Source organism: Eleutherodactylus coqui, chromosome 2 (assembly GCF_035609145.1).
Source record: "Eleutherodactylus coqui strain aEleCoq1 chromosome 2, aEleCoq1.hap1, whole genome shotgun sequence".
Classification (NCBI taxonomy): domain Eukaryota; kingdom Metazoa; phylum Chordata; class Amphibia; order Anura; family Eleutherodactylidae; genus Eleutherodactylus; species Eleutherodactylus coqui.
In genome coordinates, this window is record NC_089838.1 from 138,271,417 (window position 1) to 138,291,694 (window position 20,278).

The following is a 20,278-nucleotide window of genomic DNA, read 5'->3' on the forward strand; positions in this document are numbered from 1 at the left end:
CTCCAAATAAATACGCAGCCAGCTAAGTGTTATAGCAGGCTTGCGCCAAATTATTTCCTGGCTCTGAAATCACCGCTCTGTTGCAGTTAATAACAGTGCAACACTGCAGTTCCGTCACACAGTCCAGGGACAGAATTGTGTAGGCAGGGACAGAAGACATATATTATAGATTGAATATACGCAGTGGTCCTTTTCAAAAAAATATTTGGAAAAAATCTATTTGGCCTGCCTGTCACTCTGCTCAGTGTCCTGGGTCCGTGTCTGCTGGGGGTAGTAGTTCTCCAAATAAATACGCAGCCAGCTAAGTGTTATAGCAGGCTTGCGCCAAATTATTTCCTGGCTCTGAAATCACCGCTCTGTTGCAGTTAATAACAGTGCAACACTGCAGTTCCGTCACACAGTCCAGGGACAGAATTGTGTAGGCAGGGACAGAAGACATATATTATAGATTGAATATACGCAGTGGTCCTTTTCAAAAAAATATTTGGAAAAAACCTATTTGGCCTGCCTGTCACTCTGCTCAGTGTTCTGGGTCCGTGTGTGCTGGGGGTAGTAGTTCTCCAAATAAATACGCAGCCAGCTAAGTGTTACAGCAGGCTTGCGCCAAATTATTTCCTGGCTCTGAAATCACCGGTCTGTTGCAGTTAATAACAGTGCAACACTGCAGTTCCGTCACACAGTCCAGGGACAGAATTGTGTAGGCAGGGACAGAAGACATATATTATAGATTGAATATACGCAGTGGTCCTTTTCAAAAAAATATTTGGAAAAAATCTATGTGGCCTGCCTGTCACTCTGCTCAGTGTTCTGGGTCCGTGTGTGCTGGGGGTAGTAGTTCTCCAAATAAATACGCAGCCAGCTAAGTGTTACAGCAGGCTTGCGCCAAATTATTTCCTGGGGTTCCGTAAACGAAGTCAGCCTCCAACCACAGGCCAATAAGCGGCACATTTAATTACAGCATTCTGTTTCTGCACTACTGCTAATACACCATGCTGAGGGGTAGGGGTAGGCCTATAGGACGTGGACGCGGGCGAGGACGCGGAGGCCCAAGTCAGGGTGTGGGCACAGGCCGAGCCACTGCGGTGGCCAGGGGTAGAGGCAGGGCCAGACCGAATAATCCACCAACTGGTTCCCAAAGCGCCCCCTCGCGCCATGCCACCCTGCAGAGGTCAAGGTGCTCTACGGTGTGGCAGTTTTTCACAGAGACGCCTGCTGACCGACGAACAGTCGTGTGCAACCTTTGTCGTGCCAAGATCAGCTGGGGAGGCACCACCACCAGCATGCGCAGGCATATGATGGCCAACCACCCCACAAGGTGGGACGATGCCCGTTCACCGCCTCCGGTTTGCACCACTGCCTCTCCCCCTGTGCCCCAACCTGCCACAGAGATCCAACCCCCCTCTGAGGACACAGGCAGTACCGTCTCCTGGCCTGCACCCACACCCTCACCTCCGCTGTCCTCGGCCCCATCCAGCAATGTCTCTCAGCGTAGCGTCCAGACGTCGCTAGCGCCACAGTTTGAGCGCAAGCGCAAGTACGACGCCACGCACCCGCACGCTCAAGCGTTAAACGTGGACATTGCAAAATTGATCAGCCTAGAGATGCTGCCGTATAGGCTTGTGGAAACGGAGGCTTTCAAAAGCATGATGGCGGTGGCGGCCCCGCGCTACTCGGTTCCCAGTCGCCACTACTTTTCCCGATGTGCCATCCCAGCCATGCACGACCACGTCTCCCGCAACATTGTACGCGCCCTCACCAACGCGGTTACTGCCAAGGTCCACTTAACAACAGACACGTGGACAAGCACAGGCGGGCAGGGCCACTATATCTCCCTGACGGCACATTGGGTGAATTTAGTGGAGGCTGGGACAGAGTCAGAGCCTGGGACCGCTCACGTCCTACCCACCCCCCGAATTGCGTGCCCCAGCTCGGTGGTGGTATCTGGGGGGGTGTATGCTTCCTCCACTAAACCCTCCTCCTCCTCCTCCTACGCAACCTCTGTCTCGCAATCAAGATGTGTCAGCAGCAGCACGTCGCCAGCAGTCGGTGTCACGCGGCGTGGCAGCACAGCGGTGGGCAAGCGTCAGCAGGCCGTGCTGAAACTACTCAGCTTAGGAGAGAAGAGCCACATGGCCCACGAACTGCTGCAGGGTCTGACAGAGCAGACCGACCGCTGGCTTGCGCCGCTGAGCCTCCGACTGGGCATGGTCGTGTGTGACAACGGCCGTAACCTGGTGGCGACTCTGCAGCTCGGCAGCCTCACGCACGTGCCATGCCTGGCCCATGTCTTTAATTTGGTGGTTCAGCGCTTTCTGAAAAGCTACCCCCACTTTTCATACCTGCTCGGAAAGGTGCGCCAGCTCTGCGCACATTTCCGCAAATCCCACACGCACGCTGCCACCCTGCGGACCCTGCAACATCGGTTTAATCTGCCAGTGCACCGACTGCTGTGCGATGTGCCCACACAGTGGAACTCTACGCTCCACATGTTGGCCAGACTCTATGAGCAGCATAGAGCTATAGTGGAATACCAACTCCAACTCGCGCGGCGCAGTGGGAGTCAGCCTCCTCAATTATTTACAGAAGAGTGGGCCTGGTTGGCAGCCATCTGCCATGTCCTTGGAAAATTTGAGGAGTCTACCCAGATGGTGAGCGGGGATGCTGCAATCATTAGCGTCACCATTCCTCTGCTATGCCTCTTGAGAAGTTGTCTGCAAAGCATAAAGGCAGACGCTTTGGAATCAGAAACGAAGGCGGGGGAAGACAGTATGTCGCTGGATAGTCAGAGCAACCTCATGTCTATATCTCAGCGCATTGAGGAGGAGGGGGAGGAGCATGAGGAGGGGGAAGAGACAGCTTGGCCCACTGCTGAGGGTACAGATGCAGCTTGCCTGTCATCCTTTCAGCGTGTATGGCCTGAGGAGGAGGAGGAGGAGGATCCTGAAAGTGATCTTCCGAGTGAGGAAAGCCATGTGTTGCGTACAGGTACCCTGGCACACATGGCTGACTTCATGTTAGGATGCCTTTTTCGTGACCCTCGCGTTACACGCATTCTGGCCACTACGGATTACTGGGTGTACACACTGCTCGATCCACGGTATAAGGAGAGCCTTGCACTCTCATTCCCGAAGAGGAAAGGGGTTCGAGAATGATGCTATACCACAGGGCGCTGGTGGACAAACTGATGGTAAACTTCCCATCCGACAGCGCTAGTGGCCGAAGGCGCATTTCCGCGGCCCAGGTAGCAGGGGAGGCGCAGAGATCAGGCAGCATGTACAGCGCAGGCAGGGGAACACTCTCTAAGGCCTTTGACAGCTTTATGGCTCCCCAGCAAGACTGTGTCACCGGTCCCCAGTCAAGGCTGAGTTGGCGGGAGCACTGTAAAAGGATGGTGAGGGAGTACGTAGCCGATTGCAGCACTGTCCTCGGTGACGCCTCTGCCCCCACAACTACTGGGTGTTGAAGCTGGACACGTGGCCTGAACTCGCGCTGTATGCCCTGGAGGTGCTTGCTTGTCCTGCGGCTAGCGTCTTGTCAGAGAGTGTGTTTAGTGTGGCTGGGGGAATCATCACGGATAAGCGTACCCACCTTTCAACCGACAGTGCTGACAGGCTTACACTCATCAAGATGAACAAAGCCTGGATTTCCCCAGACTTCTCTTCTCCACCAGCGGACAGCAGCGATACCTAAGCAATACGTAGGCTGCACCCGCGGATGGAAGCATCGTTCTCTATCACCATCCAAAACGGGGACCTTTTTGCTTCATCTATCTGTGCATAATATTCCTCCTCCTCCTCCTGCTCCTCCTCCTGAAACCTCACATAATCACGCCGAACGGACAATTTTTTTTAGGCCCACAAGGCTCAGTCATATAATTTTTCTAAACAATTTTTATACGTTTCAATGCTCATTAAAGCGTTGAAACTTTCACCTGAACCAATTTTTATTTTAACTGGGCTGCCTCCAGGCCTAGTTACAAATTAAGCCACATTAACCAAAGCGATTAATGGGTTTCTCCTGCCCTCTTGGTTGGGCATGGGCAATTTTTCAGAGGTACATTAGTACTGTTGATACAGCAATTTTTGTGGGCACTCGCCTACAGTGTAATCAAATTAATTTTTAGCCCACCTGCATTAAAGCTGACATTACCTCAGCTGTGCTGGGCACTGCAATGGGATATATTTATGTACCGCCAGTGGGTTCCAGGGAGCCACCCATGCTGTCGGTCCACACGGAGTTGTAACTGCATGTGTCCACTTCTAAAGAACCCCAGTCTGACTGGGGCATGCAGCGTGGGCCAAAGCCCACCTGCATTAAGCACGACATTACCACGACATTACTACCTCAGCTGTGTTGGGCAATGCAATGGGATATATTTATGTACCGCCGGTGGCTCCCTGGCACCCACCCATGCTGTGGGTCCACAGGGAGTTGTAAATGCATCTGTTTCCACTTCTAAAGAACCCCAGTCTGACTGGGGCATGCAGTGTGGGCCGAAGCCCACCTGCATTAAACATGACAATACTACCTCAGCTGTGATGGGCAATGCAATGGGATATTTGTATGTACCGCCGGTGGGTTCCAGGGAGCCACCCATGCTGTGGGTCCACAGGGAGTTGTAAATGCATCTGTGTCCACTTCTAAAGAACCCCAGTCTTACTGGGGCATGCAGTGTGGGCCGAAGCCCACCTGCATTAAGCACGACATTACTACCTCAGCTGTGTTGGGCAATGCAATGGGATATATTTATGTACCGCCGGTAGGTTCCAGGGAGCCACCCATGCTGTGGGTGCACACGGAATTCCCATTGCGGAGTTGTACCTGCCTGTGACTATATATAAAAAAACGCGGTCTGACTGGGGCATGCAGACACCTTGACAGAATGAATAGTGTGTGGCACATAGGTTCCCCATTGCTATGCCCACGTGTGCAGCTCCAGATGGAGGTGGCACAGGATTGGATTTCTCATAGCCCACAATGCTGTACAGAAGCAATCGCCCCGCCACTTTTAAAGAGGGTCGCTGCCTATCCGTGCCAACCCTCTGCAGTGTGTGCCTGCTTTTCCTGTGGCAGACGCACTTATAAATAGACATGAGGGTGGCGTGGCATGAGGGCAGCTGAAGGCTGGGCAGCGACAGTTTGGTGTGCGCTGTGGACACTGGGTCGTGGGCGGGGGGGGGGGGATTTGGCAGCATGTAACCCAGGAGAAGTGGCAGCGGAGTGTCATGCAGGCAGTGATTGTGCTTTGTTGGAGGTAGTGTGATGCTTAGCTAAGGTATGCATTGCTAATGAGGGCTTTTCAGATGTAAAAGTTGTTGGGGGGGGCACTCTTGCTGCTATTGTGGCTTAATAGTGGGACCTGGGAACTTGAGATGCAGCCCAACATGTAGCCCCTCGCCTGCCCTATCCGTTGCTGTGTCGTTCCCATTACTTTCTTGAATTGCCCCGATTTTCACAAATGAAAACCTTAGCGAGCATCGGCGATATACAAAAATGCTCGGGTCGCCCATTGACTTCAATGGGGTTCGTTACTCGAAACGAACCCTCGAGCATCGCGGAAAATTCGTCTCGAGTAACGAGCACCCGAGCATCTTGGTGCTCGCTCATCTCTAGTTAGGAGTTTAATTCGTTCCGTGACAGAGCTTCTAACCCAAAACACTCTTAAGTCAAATCCATTTTCCCCATTGAAATATACGGAAAAGCCATTAATCCGTTCGCGAAGCTCTCCCACTGATTTCAATGGGGATGGTGTTGCCCCATTGAAAGCAATAGGTCACCGGCACCCTCGCAGTGATTTTCAGGGAAGGGCTTTAAATATAAGCAAAATCAATGTAGCGATTGCAGGCAGGCTATCGCTTTCAATGGGGCCACCGGCCCCATTGAGAGCAAGGCTTTTAACCCAAGTATTTGCTCTTAAATCAAAGCAAAAATTTGGGAAAGAGCCTGCTCTCAAGTCAAAAAGCTTGTAAGCTGAGGCACTCTTAACCCAGGGTATCACTGTAAATCTAATTTAATGAGGGTTAATAATTTTGAATGCAACTGTATATACTATAATTTACAACAGATGTTTCATTGCTTAGAGAATGTTTTAGAGTTAATGATGAAATGCTATTAATATTTTTATATGTTCACATGCCCATTATCATTGTATCATGCAATCTTATCTTGAACAATGCTGTAGCAACTTTTAGCTATTTTTACATGTATTTGCATTTGGCAGTTGACAGAAATCGGATATCTCATAGTTCGCCACATCAATGTGATGATGCAATTAACCAGCTAAAATTGTGTCAAAGAGGAACATACAAAAAAGCAAGAACCTATTAGCATATCGCTTTTTACAGTCATTTTGGACATTTTAAAAAATATTGTGCAATAAAATCTTTTCCAAAAAAACTTTTTTTTTGAGAAGACCACTCCTTATCTAGGCCATATTTTCCTAGGGCGCATTTTCAATTTCCTATTCTCTGTGTATATTACTAGTAGTCTCTTCATTGAAAAAAAACACCCGTATGTATATGTCATCTGCTTCTTTGAAGAAGACCATTAATCACTTCAATCAGAGGTAGACATCTTAAAGCTGGTTTTACTGTATAGCAATGGTACTAGAGATGAGCGAGCACCAAAATGCTCGGGTGCTCGTTACTTGGGACGAAATTTTCGCGATGCTCGAGGGTTCATTTCGAGTAACGAACCCCATTGAAGTCAATGGGCGACTCGAGCATTTTTGTATATCGCCGATGCTCGCTAAGGTTTCCATTTGTGAAAATCTGGGCAATTCAAGAAAGTGATGGGAACGACACAGCAACGGATAGGGCAGGTGAGGGGCTACATGTTGGGCTGCATCTCAAGTTCCCAGGTCCCACTATTAAGCCACAATAGCGGCAAGAGTGCCCCCACCCCCCCTCCCAACAACTTTTACTTCTGAAAAGCCCTCATTAGCAATGCATACCTTAGCTAAGCACCACACTACCTCCAACAAAGCACAATCACTGCCTGCATGACACTCCGCTGCCACTTCTCTTGGGTTACATGCTGCCCAACCCCCCCCCCCCCCCCCCGCACGACGCAGTGTCCACAGCGCACACCAAAGTGTCCCTTCGCAGCCTTCAGCTGCACTCATGCCACACCACCATCATGTCTATTTATAAGTGCGTCTGCCATGAGGAGGAACCGCAGGCACACACTGCAGAGGGTTGGCACGGCTAGGCAGCGGCCCTCTTTAAAAGGGGCGGGGCGATAGCCCACAATGCTGTACAGAAGCAATGAGAAATATAATCCTGTGCCACCGCCATCAGGAGCTGCACACGTGGGCATAGCAATGGGGAACCTATGTGCCACACACTATTCATTCTGTCAAGGTGTCTGCATGCCCCAGTCAGACCGCGGTTTTTTATAAATAGTCACAGGCAGGTACAACTCCGCAATGGGAATTCCGTGTGCACCCACAGCATGGGTGGCTCCCTGGAACCCACCGGCTGTACATAAATGTATCCCATTGCAGTGCCCATCACAGCTGAGGTAACGTCCGATTAAATGCAGGTGGGCTTCGGCCCACACTGCATGCCCCAGTAAGACTGGGGTTCTTTAGAAGTGGACACATGCAGTTACAACTCCGTGTGGACCGACAGCATGGGTGGGTGCCAGGAAACCACCGGCGGTACATAAATATATCCCATTGCATTGCCCATCACAGCTGAGGTAATGTCATGTTTAATGCAGGTGGGCTTCGGCCCACACTGCATGCCCCAGTCAGACTGGGGTTCTTTAGAAGTGGACACATGCAGTTACAACTCCCTGTGGACCCACAGCATGGGCGGCTCCCTGGAACCCACCGGCTGTACATAAATGTATCCCATTGCAGTGCCCATCATAGCTGAGGTAACGTCCGATTAAATGCAGGTGGGCTTTGGCCCACACTGCATGCCCCAGTCAGACTGGGGTTCTTTAGAAGTGGACACATGCAGTTACAACTCCGTGTGGACCGACAGAATGGGTGGGTGCCAGGAAGCCACCGGCGGTACATAAATATATCCCATTGCATTGCTCATGACAGCTGAAGTAATGTCATGTTAAATGCAGGCGGGCTTCGGCCCACACTGCATGCCCCAGTCAGACTGGGGTTCTTTAGAAGTGGACACATGCAGTTACAACTCCCTGTGGACCCTAAGCATGGGTGGCTCCTTGGAACCCACCGGCGGTACATAAATATATCCCATTGCAGTGCCCAGCACAGCTGATGTAACGTCAGATTTAATGCAGGTGGGCAAAAAATTAATCGGATTACACTGTCGGCGAGGGCCCCAAAAAATTGGTGTACCAACAGTACTAATGTACCTCAGAAAAATTGCCCCTGCCCAACCAAGAGGGCAGGTGAAACCCATTAATCGCTTTGGTTAATGTGGCTTAATTTGTAACTAGGCCTGGAGGCAGCCCAGTTAAAATAAAAATTGGTTCAGGTGCAAGTTTCAACGCTTTAATGAGCATTGAAACGTATAAAAATTGTTTACAAAAATTATATGACTGAGCCTTGTGGGCCTAAGAAAAATTGCCCGTTCAGCGTGATTACGTCAGGTTTCAGGAGGAGGATGAATATTATACACAGATTGCTGAAGCTAAAAGGTCCACGTTTTTGATGGTGATAGAGAACAATGCTTCCATCCGTGGGTGCAGCCTACGTATTGTTTAGGAATCGCTGCTGTCTGCTGGTGGAGAAGAGAAGTCTGGAGAAATCCAGGCCTTGTTCATCTTGATGAGTGTAAGCCTGTCGGCACTGTCGGTTGACAGGCGGGTACGCTTATCTGTGATGATTCCCCCAGCCACACTAAACACACTCTCTGACAAGACACTAGCCGCAGGACAAGCAAGCACCTCCAGGGCATACAGCGCGAGTTCAGGCCACGTGTCCAGCTTCGACACCCAGTAGTCGTAGGGGGCAGAGGCATCACCGAGGACGGTCGTGCGATTGGCTACGTACTCCCTCACCATCCTTTTACAGTGCTCCTGCCGAATCAGCCTTGACTGGGGAGCGGTGACACAGTCTTGCTGGGGAGCCAGAAATCTGTCAAAGGCCTTAGAGAGTGTTCCCCTGCCTGTGCTGTACATGCTGCCTGATCTCTGCGCCTCCCCTGCTACCTGGCCCTCGGAACTGCGCCTTCGGCCACTAGCGCTGTCGGATGGGAATTTTACCATCAGTTTGTCCGCCAGGGTCCTGTGGTATAGCATCACTCTCGAACCCCTTTCCTCTTCGGGTATGAGAGTGGAAAGGTTCTCCTTATACCGTGGGTCGAGCAGTGTGTACACCCAGTAATCCGTAGTGGCCAGAATGCGTGTAACGCGAGGGTCACGAGAAAGGCATCCTAACATGAAGTCAGCCATGTGTGCCATGGTACCTGTACGCAACTCATGGTTGTCCTCACTAGGAAGATCACTTTCAGGATCCTCCTCCTCCTCCTCAGGCCATACACGCTGAAAGGATGACAGGCAAGCAGCATGGGTACCCTCAGCAGTGGGCCAAGCTGTCTCTTCCCCCTTCTCCTCATCCTCCTCATGCTCCTCCTCCTCCTCCTCAACGTGCTGAGATATAGACAGGAGGGTGCTCTGACTATCCAGCGACATACTGTCTTCCCCCGCCTCTGTTTTCGAGCGCAAAGCGTCTGCCTTTATGCTTTGCAGGGAACTTCTCAAGAGGCATAGCAGAGAAATGGTGACGCTAATGATTGCAGCATCGCCGCTCACCATCTGGGTAGACTCCTCAAAGTTTCCAAGGACCTGGCAGATGTCTGCCAACCAGGCCCACTCTTCTGTAAAGAATTGAGGAGGCTGACTCCCACTGCGCCGCCCATGTTGGAGTTGGTATTCCACTAGTTCTACGCTGCTCATAGAGCCTGGCCAACATGTGGAGCGTAGAGTTCCACCATGTGGGCACGTCGCACAGCAGTCGGTGCACTGGCAGATAAAGCCAATGTTGCAGGGTGGCAGCGTCCGTGTGGGACTTGCGGAAATGTGCGCAGAGCCGGCGCACCTTTCCGAGCAGGTCTGACAAGCGTGGGTAGCTTTTCAGAAAGCGCTGAACCACCAAATTAAAGACATGGGCCAGGCATGGCACGTGCGTGAGGCTGCCGAGCTGCAGAGCCTTCACCAGGTTACGGCCGTTGTCACACACGACCATGCCTGGTTGGAGGCTCAGCGGCGCAAGCCAGCGGTCGGTCTGCTCTGTCAGACCCTGCAGCAGTTCGTGGGCCATGTGCCTCTTCTCTCCTCAGCTGAGTAGTTTCAGCACGGCCTGCTGACGCTTGCCCACCGCTGTGCTGCCACGATGCGCGACACCGACTGCTGGCGACGTGCTGCTGCTGACACATCTTGATTGCGAGACAGAAGTTGCGTAGGAGGAGGAGGAGGAGGGTGGTTGAGTGGAGGAAGCATACACCGCCGCAGATACCACCACCGAGCTGGGGCCCGCAATTCTGGGGGTGGGTAGGACGTGAGTGGTCCCAGGCTCTGACTCTGTCCCAGCCTCCACTAAATTCACCCAATGTGCCGTCAGGGAGATATAGTGGCCCTGCCCGCCTGTGCTTGTCCACGTGTCCGTTGTTAAGTGGACCTTGCCAGTAACCGCGTTGGTGAGGGCGCGTACAATGTTGCGGGAGACGTGGTCGTGCAGGGCTGGGACGGCACATCGGGAAAAGTAGTGGCGACTGGGAACTGAGTAGCGCGGGGCCGCCGCCGCCATCATACCTTTGAAAGCCTCCGTTTCCACAACCCTATATGGCAGCATCTCCAGGCTGATAAATTTGGCTATGTGCACGTTTAACGCTTGAGCGTGCGGGTGCGTGGCGGCGTACTTGCGCTTGCGCTCCAACACTTGCGCTAACGATGGCTGGGCGGTGCGCTGAGAGACATTGGTGGATGGGGCCGAGCACAGCGGAGGTGAGGGTGTGGGTGCAGGCCAGGAGACGGTAGTGCCTGTGTCCTGAGACGGGGGTTGGATCTCAGTGGCAGGTTGGGGCACAGGGGGAGAGGCGGCGGTGCAGACCGGAGGCGGTGAACGGGCTTCGTCCCACCTTGTGGGGTGCTTGGCCATCATATGTCTGCGCATGCTGGTGGTGGTGAGGCTGGTGGTGGTGGCTCCCTGGCTGATCTTGGCGCGACAAAGGTTGCACACCACTGTTCGTCGCTCATCTGCACTCTCAGTGAAAAACTGCCAGACCTTTGAGCACCTCGGCCTCTGCAGGGTGGCATGGCGCGAGGGGGCGCTTTGGGAAACAGTTGGTGGATTATTCGGTCTGGCCCTGCCTCTACCCCTGGCCACCACACTGCCTCTTCCAACCTGCCCTGCTGCTGCACTTGCCTCCCTCTCTGAAGACCTGTCCTCAGTAGGCGTAGCAAACCAGGTGGGGTCAGTCACCTCATCGTCCTGCTGCTCTTCCTCCGAATCCTCTGTGCGCTCCTCCCTCGGACTTACTCCAATTACTACTACCTGAGTGATAGACAACTGTGTCTCATCGTCATCGTCCTCCTCACCCACTGAAAGCTCTTGAGACAGTTGCCGGAAGTCCCCAGCCTCATCCCCCGGACCCCGGGAACTTTCCAAAGGTTGGGCATCGGTCACGACAAACTCCTCCAGTGGGAGAGGATTCGGAACCATTGCTGCCCATTCTGGGCAGGGGCCCGAGAACAGTTCCTGGGAGTCTGCCTGCTCCTCAGTATGTGTCATTGTAATGGAGTGAGGAGGCTGGGAGGAAGGAGGAGCAGCAGCCAGAGGATTTAGAGTTGCAGCAGTGGACGGCGCAGAATTCTGGGTGGTCGATAGATTGCTGGATGCACTTTCTGCCATCCACGACAGGACCTGCTCACACTGCTCATTTTCTAATAAAGGTCTACCGTGTGGACCCATTGATTGTGAGATGAATGTGGGGACGCCAGAAACGTGCCTCTCTCCTAATCCCGCAGCAGTCGGCTGCGATACACCTGGATCAGGAGCTCGGCCTGTGCCCACACCCTGACTTGGGCCTCCGCGTCCTCACCCGCGTCCACGTCCTCTAGGCCTACCCCTACCCCTCAGCATGCTGTATTACCAGTAGTGCAGAAACAGAACGCTGTAATTAAATGTGCCGCTTATTGGCCTGTGGTTGGAGGCTGACTTCCCTTACGGACCGCACAGCAGAGCCAGGTAACAATTTTGCGCACGCCTGTAGTGAGACGTAGGTGCGTATGACTGAGCTAGTGGAATTCACAGCGCAGAAGCAGTCAAGTGCCCAAAGGCCAGTAGTAGGCCTTAAGTATTTTCCTTCTATTTTTTTTAAATACTGAGCTGATACAGCAGACAGATACTGTAGGCAGCGTATAATATTATGTATACTCTTTCCCTCCGGCGGGATGACGGCGATCATGTAACAGAGACAGCAGATCAAGGAAACAATTTTGCGCAAGCCTGCTGTAACGCTTAGCTGCGTATTAATTAGGACTACTACCCCCAGCAGATAGATACTGTAGGCAGCGTATAATATTATGTATACTGTTTCCCTCTGGCGGGATGACAGCGCTGAAGTAACAGAGACAGCAGATCCAGGAAACAATTTTGCGCAAGCATGCTGTAACGCTTAGCTGCGTATTAATTAGGACTACTACCCCCAGCAGATAGATACTGTAGGCAGCGTATAATATTATGTATACTCTTTCCCTCTGGCAGGATGATGGCGATCATGTAACAGAGACAGCAGATCCAGGAAACAATTTTGCGCAAGCCTGCTGTAACGCTTAGCTGCGTATTAATTAGGACTACTACCCCCAGCAGACACGCAGTAAACTGAAGATGGTCACAGGCAGCCCAAATATAGTATTTTTCCCCAATTTTTTGGAAAAAGCCCACTGCCTATATAGCCTGAATATCTCTTTCCCTGCCTCACCAGTACTGGCCCTATACTCTGTACAATGACTGCAGACTGCGGACGCAATGCTCTGCACGCCCGATATACAAAAATAAAAGATTGTGCAACACTGCTAAAAGCAGCCTCAACAGTACTGCACACAGTCAGATGTGGCCCTAAGAAGGACCGTTGGGGTTCTTGAAACCTAAAATAACTCCTAACGCTCTCCCTATAGCAGCTCCGGCACCAGCAGCACTTTCCCTGATCTCTGTCAGAATGCATCTGTGGCGAGCTGCGGGAGCGGCCGATTTATATACTCCGGTGACACCTGATCTCGCCAGCCACTCACTGCAGGGGGGTGGTATAGGGCTTGAACATCGCAGGGGGAAGTTGTAATGCCTTCCCTGTCTTTCTATTGGCCAGAAAAGCGCGCTAACGTCTCAGAGATGAAAGTGAAAGTAACTCGAACATCGCGTGGTGCTCGTCTCGAGTAACGAGCATCTCGAACACGCTAATACTCGAACGAGTATCAAGCTCAGACGAGTACGTTCGGTCATCTCTAAATGGTACACAATGTAGAGCTGAGTTGCTAAACATAAATCAATTTATTTTACTTTCATTGAAATAAAAAGGCCACTATAAATTGTATACCAGTATTGAAGGTATAAAAGAGAAGGAAGCCTAAAGTGCTGAATGAAAATTTATTTTTATAAGGTCTGTTCCTGTTGACTGATTTTATGATGTACTATGAATTCTATTTGAAACAATTGAAAGTAAGAGAGATTGACCACATTGATATAGGGCTTGTGAGGAGGTGACCTGATGAAAAAATGATTGCAATGTGAGTGTAAATGGATTTGAAAACATAAAAACATTCCAACCCAGAGGTCTGAGATCCTCTATTTATTAGCCGTACTTTGTAGCAATTTGAATGTATTACAATTTTTAGCTGTATTTTGTTTTAAATTTATTTTTTATTGTTCATTTAGGCACTAAAATAAGGTGTATGATAGATTTCTGGATTGGACCATAACTAGAGATGAGCGAGCACCAAAATGCTCGGGTGCTCGTTATTCGAGACGAACTTTTCGCGATGCTCGAGGGTTCGTTTTGAATAACGAACCCCATTGAAGTCAATGGGCGACCCGAGCATTTTTGTATATCGCCGATGCTCGCTAAGGTTTCCATGTGTGAAAATCTGGGCAATTCAAGAAAGTGATGGGAACGACACAGCAACGGATAGGGCAGGCGAGGGGCTACATGTTGGGCTGCATCTCAAGTTCCCAGGTCCCACTATTAAGCCACAATAGTGGCAAGAGTGGGCCGCCCCCCCCCCAACAATTTTTACTTCTGAAAAGCCCTCATTAGCAATGCATACCTTAGCTAAGCACCACACTACCTCCAACAAAGCACAATCACTGCCTGCATGACACTCCGCTGCCACTTCTCCTGGGTTACATGCTGCCCAACCCCTCCTGCACGACCCAGTATCCACAGCGCACACCAAACTGTCCCTGCCCAGCCTTCAGCTGCCCTCATGCCACGCCACACTCATGTCTATTTATAAGTGCGTCTGCCACAGGAAAAGCAGGCACACACTGCAGAGGGTTGGCATGGCTAGGCAGCGACCCTCTTTAAAAGGGGCGGGGCGATAGCCCACAATGCTGTACAGAAGCAATGAGAAATATAATCCTGTGCCACCGCCATCAGGAGCTGCACACGTGGGCATAGCAATGGGGAACCTATGTGCCACACACTATTCATTCTGTCAAGGTGTCTGCATGCCCCAGTCAGACCGGGCTTTTTAATTCATAGACACAGGCAGGTACAACTCCCTATTGTGAAGTCCCTGTGGACCGACAGCATGGGTGGCTCCCTGGAACCCACCGGCGGTACATAAAAATATCCCATTGCAGTGCCCATCACAGCTGAGGTAGTAATGTCATGTTTAATGCAGGTGGGCTTCGGCCCACACTGCATGCCCCAGTCAGACTGGGGTTCTTTAGAAGTGGACACATGCAGTTACAACTCCCTGTGGACCCACAGCATGGGTGGCTCCCTGGATCTAACTGGCGGTACATAAATATATCCCATTGCAGTGCCCAGCACAGCTGAGGTAATGTCATGTTTAATGCAGGTGGGCTAAAAATTAATTTGATTACACTGTAGGCGAGGGCGCACAAAAATTGCTGTATCAACAGTACTAATGTACCTCTGAAAAATTGCCCATGCCCAACCAAGAGGGCAGGTGAAACCCATTAATCGCTTTGGTTAATGTGGCTTAATTTGTAACTAGGCCTGGAGGCAGCCCAGTTAAAATAAAAATTGGTTCAGGTGAAAGTTTCAACGCTTTAATGAGCATTGAAATGTATAAAAATTGTTTAGAAAAATTATATGACTGAGCCTTGTGGGCGTAAGAAAAATTGCCCGTTCGGCGTGATTACATGAGGTTTCAGGGGGAGGAGCAGGAGAAGGAGGAGGAATATTATACACAGATAGATGAAGCGAAAAGGTCCCCATTTTGGATGGTGATAGAGAATGATGCTTCCATCCGCGGGTGCAGCCTACGTATTGCTTAGGTATCGCTGCTGTCCGCTGGTGGAGAAGAGAAGTCTGGGGAAATCCAGGCTTTGTTCATCTTGATGAGTGTAAGCCTGTCAGCACTGTCGGTTGACAGGTGGATACGCTTATCCGTGATGATTCCCCCAGCCACACTAGACACACTCTCTGACAAGACGCTAGCCGCAGGACAAGCAAGCACCTCCAGGGCATACAGCGCGAGTTCAGGCCACGTGTCCAGCTTCAACACCCAGTAGTTGTAGGGGGCAGAGGCGTCACCGAGGACGGTGCTGCAATCGGCTACGTACTCCCTCACCATCCTTTTACAGTGCTCCCGCCAACTCAGCCTTGACTGGGGACCGGTGACACAGTCTTGCTGGGGAGCCATAAAGCTGTCAAAGGCCTTAGAGTGTTCCCCTGCCTGCGCTGTACATGCTGCCTGATCTCTGCGCCTCCCCTGCTACCTGGGCCGCGGAAATGCGCCTTCGGCCACTAGCGCTGTCGGATGGGAAGTTTACCATCAGTTTGTCCACCAGCGCCCTGTGGTATAGCATCATTCTCGAACCCCTTTCCTCTTCGGGAATGAGAGTGCAAAGGCTCTCCTTATACCGTGGATCGAGCAGTGTGTACACCCAGTAATCTGTAGTGGCCAGAATGCGTGTAACGCGAGGGTCACGAGAAAGGCATCCTAACATGAAGTCAGCCATGTGTGCCAGGGTACCTGCACGCAACACATGGCTGTCCTCACTCGGAAGATCACTTTCAGGATCCTCCTCCTCCTCCTGCTCCTCCGGCCATACACGCTGAAAGGATGACAGGCAAGCTGCATCTGTCCCCTCAGCAGTGGGCCAAGCTGTCTCTTCCCCCTCCTCCTCATGCTCCTCCCCCTCCTCCTCAACGCGCTGAGATATAGACATGAGGTTGCTCTGACTATCCAGCGACATACTGTCTTCCCCCGCCTCCGTTTCTGATTCCAAAGCGTCTGCCTTTATGCTTTGCAGGGAACTTCTCAAGAGGCATAGCAGAGGAATGGTGACGCTAATGATTGCAGCATCCCCGCTCACCATCTGGGTAGACTCCTCAAATTTTCCAAGGACCTGGCAGATGGCTGCCAACCAGGCCCACTCTTCTGTAAATAATTGAGGAGGCTGACTCCCACTGCGCCGCGCGAGTTGGAGTTGGTATTCCACTATAGCTCTACGCTGCTCATAGAGTCTGGCCAACATGTGGAGCGTAGAGTTCCACTGTGTGGGCACGTCGCACAGCAGTCGGTGCACTGGCAGATTAAACCGATGTTGCAGGGTCCGCAGGGTGGCAGCGTGCGTGTGGGATTTGCGGAAATGTGCGCAGAGCTGGTGCACCTTTCCGAGCAGGTATGACAAGTGGGGGTAGCTTTTCAGAAAGTGCTGAACCACCAAATTAAAGACATGGGCCAGGCATGGCACGTGCGTGAGGCTGCCGAGCTGCAGAGCCGCCACCAGGTTACGGCCGTTGTCACACACAACCATGCCCGGTTGGAGGCTCAGGGGCGCAAGCCAGCGGTCGGTCTGCTCTGTCAGACCCTGCAGCAGTTCGTGGGCCGTGTGGCTCTTCTCTTCTAAGCTGAGTAGTTTCAGCACGGCCTGCTGACGCTTGCCCACCGCTGTGCTGCCACGCCGCGTGACACCGACTGCTGGCGACGTGCTGCTGCTGCTGACACATCTTGATTGCGAGACAGAGGTTGCGTAGGAGGAGGAGGAGGAGGGTTTAGTGGAGGAAGCATACACCGCCGCAGATACCACCACCGAGCTGGGGCACGCAATTCGGGGGGTGGGTAGGACGTGAGCGGTCCCAGGCTCTGACTCTGTCCCAGCCTCCACTAAATTCACCCAATGTGCCGTCAGGGAGATATAGTGGCCCTGCCCGCCTGTGCTTGTCCACGTGTCTGTTGTTAAGTGGACCTTGGCAGTAACCACGTTGGTGAGGGCGCGTACAATGTTGTGGGAGACGTGGTCGTGCAGGGCTGGGACGGCACATCGGGAAAAGTAGTGGCGACTGGGAACCGAGTAGCGCGGGGTCACCGCCGCCATCATGCTTTTGAAAGCCTCCGTTTCCACAAGCCTATACGGCAGCATCTCTAGGCTGATCAATTTTGCAATGTGCACGTTTAACGCTTGAACATGCGGGTGCGTGGCGTCGTACTTGCGCTTGCGCTCAAACTGCGGCGCTAGCGACGTCTGGACGCTACGCTGAGAGACATTGCTGGATGGGACCGAGGACAGCGGAGGTGAGGGTGTGGGTGCAGGCCAGGAGACAGTACTGCCTGTGTCCTCAGAGGGGGGTTGGATCTCATTGGCAGGTTGGGGCACAGGGGGAGAGGCAGTGGTGCAAAACGGAGGCGGTGAACGGGCATCGTCCCACCTTGTGGGGTGGTTGGCCATCATATGCCTGCGCATGCTGGTGGTGGTGCCTCCCCAGCTGATCTTGGCGCGACAAAGGTTGCACACCACTGTTCGTCGGTCGTCAGGCGTCTCTGTGAAAAACTGCCACACCGTAGAGCACCTTGACCTCTGCAGGGTGGCATGGCGCAAGGGGGCGCTTTGGGAACCAGTTGGTGGATTATTCGGTCTGGCCCTGCCTCTACCCCTGGCCACCGCAGTGGCTCGGCCTGTGCCCACACCCTGACTTGGCCCTCCGCATCCTCGCCCGCGTCCACGTCCTATAGGCCTACCCCTACCCCTCAGCATGGTGTATTAGCAGTAGTGCAGAAACAGAACGCTGTAATTAAATGTGCCGCTTATTGGCCTGTGGTTGGAGGCTGACTTCGTTTACGGAACCCCAGGAAATAATTTGGCGCAAGCCTGCTGTAAAACTTAGCTGGCTGCGTATTTATTTGGAGAAATTTTACCCCCAGCACACACGGACCCACAACACTGAGCAGAGTGACAGGCAGGCCAAATAGATTTTTTTCAAATCTTTTTTTGGAAAAGGACCACTGCGTATATTCAATCAATAAGATGTCTTCTGTCCCTGCCTACACAATTCTGTCCCTGGACAGTGTGACGGAACTGCAGTGTTGCAGTGTTATTAACTGCAACAGAGCGGTGATTTCAGAGCCAGGAAATAATTTGGCGCACGCCGGCTGTAACACTTAGCTGGCTGCGTATTTATTTGGAGAAATTTTACCCCCAGCACACACGGACCCACAACACTGAGCAGAGTGACAGGCAGGCCAAATAGATTTTTTTCCAATCTTTTTTTGCAAAAGGACCACTGCGTATATTCAATCAATAAGATGTCTTCTGTCCCTGCCTACACAATTCTGTCCCTGGACAGTGTGACGGAACTGCAGTGTTGCAGTGTTATTAACTGCAACAGACCGGTGATTTCAGAGCCAGGAAATAATTTGGCGCAAGCCTGCTGTAACACTTAGCTGGCTGCGTATTTATTTGGAGAACTACAACCCCCAGCACACACGGACCCAGAACACTGAGCAGAGTGACAGGCAGGCCAAATAGATTTTTTTCCAATCTTTTTTTGCAAAAGGACCACTGCGTATATTCAATCTATAAGATGTCTTCTGGCCCTGCCTACACAATTCTGTCCCTGTAGTATTACTGCAGGGCGCAATGCTCTGCACGGCCGATATACCAAAAAAAAAAAAAAAAGTGCAACACTGCTAAAAGCAGCCTCCACAGTACTGCACACGGTCAGATGTGGCCCTAAGAAGGACCGTTGGGGTTCTTGAAGCCTACACTAACTCCTAACACTCTCCCTATAGCAGCTCCGGCACCAATAGCACTGTCCCTCAGCTATCTCACAAGGCATCTGAGGCGAGCCACGGGAGGGGACGATTTTTATACTCGGGTGACACCTGATCTCGCCAGCCACTCACTGCAGGGGGGTGGTATAGGGCTTAACGTCGCAGGGGGAAGTTGTAATGCCTTCCCTGTCTTTCAATTGGCCAGAAAAGCGCGCTAACGTCTCAGAGAGGAAAGTGAAAGTAACTCGAACATCGCGTGGTACTCGTTACGAGTAACGAGCATCTCGAACACGCTAATACTCGAACGAGTATCAAGCTCAGACGAGTACGTTTGCTCATCTCTAACCATAACATAAAATTTTTTTACTTCACTTAGTAGCACATGAGTGTATCCCGCACACATTTATGCGCCTAAAATGTAGATAATTGTCCCGGTCTGACTGAGTATCCTGAAACAAACTACAAGCAACTTAGTAATCTCTGATGCTTGGAGTTTGGGTCAGGATACCCACGTTGAGGCTGAGACAATTGTCTGCATTTTGGATGCATATATATGGCCTAAATACACTTGTGTGTCACCCACCTAAGGCCTCATGTCCACGGGCAAAATATGATTTTAAATCCGCAGCGGATCACCCGCATGCGGATCCGCACCCCATAGGGATGCATTCACCACCCGCAGGTAGATAAATACCCGCGGATGGTCAATAAAAGTGAATTTAAAAAAATGGAGCATGAAAAAAAACGTGACATGCTCCATTTTCGTGCGGGTCTCCCGAAGGCTTCCATTGAAGCCTATGGAAGCCGTCCGGATCCGCGGGAGACCTAAAATAAGAATAACTTTACCCGCAGCGGACCGGACAGGTCTTCTCTTCTTCACGGCCGGATCTTCTTTCTTCGGCCCGGCAGTTGAGCCTGGCGCATGCGCGCGGCACGCTGCCGGCGTGCCGAGTACATCTGCTGGCCGAAGAAAGAAGATCCGGCCGTGAAGAGAAGACCTGCCGGGTCCACTACGGGTAAGTCTATTCTTATTTTCAGCGTTCATGTCCGCGGGGCAGGAGGGACCCGCTACGGATTTTCCATGGAGAATCCGTAGGGGGCCTGATTT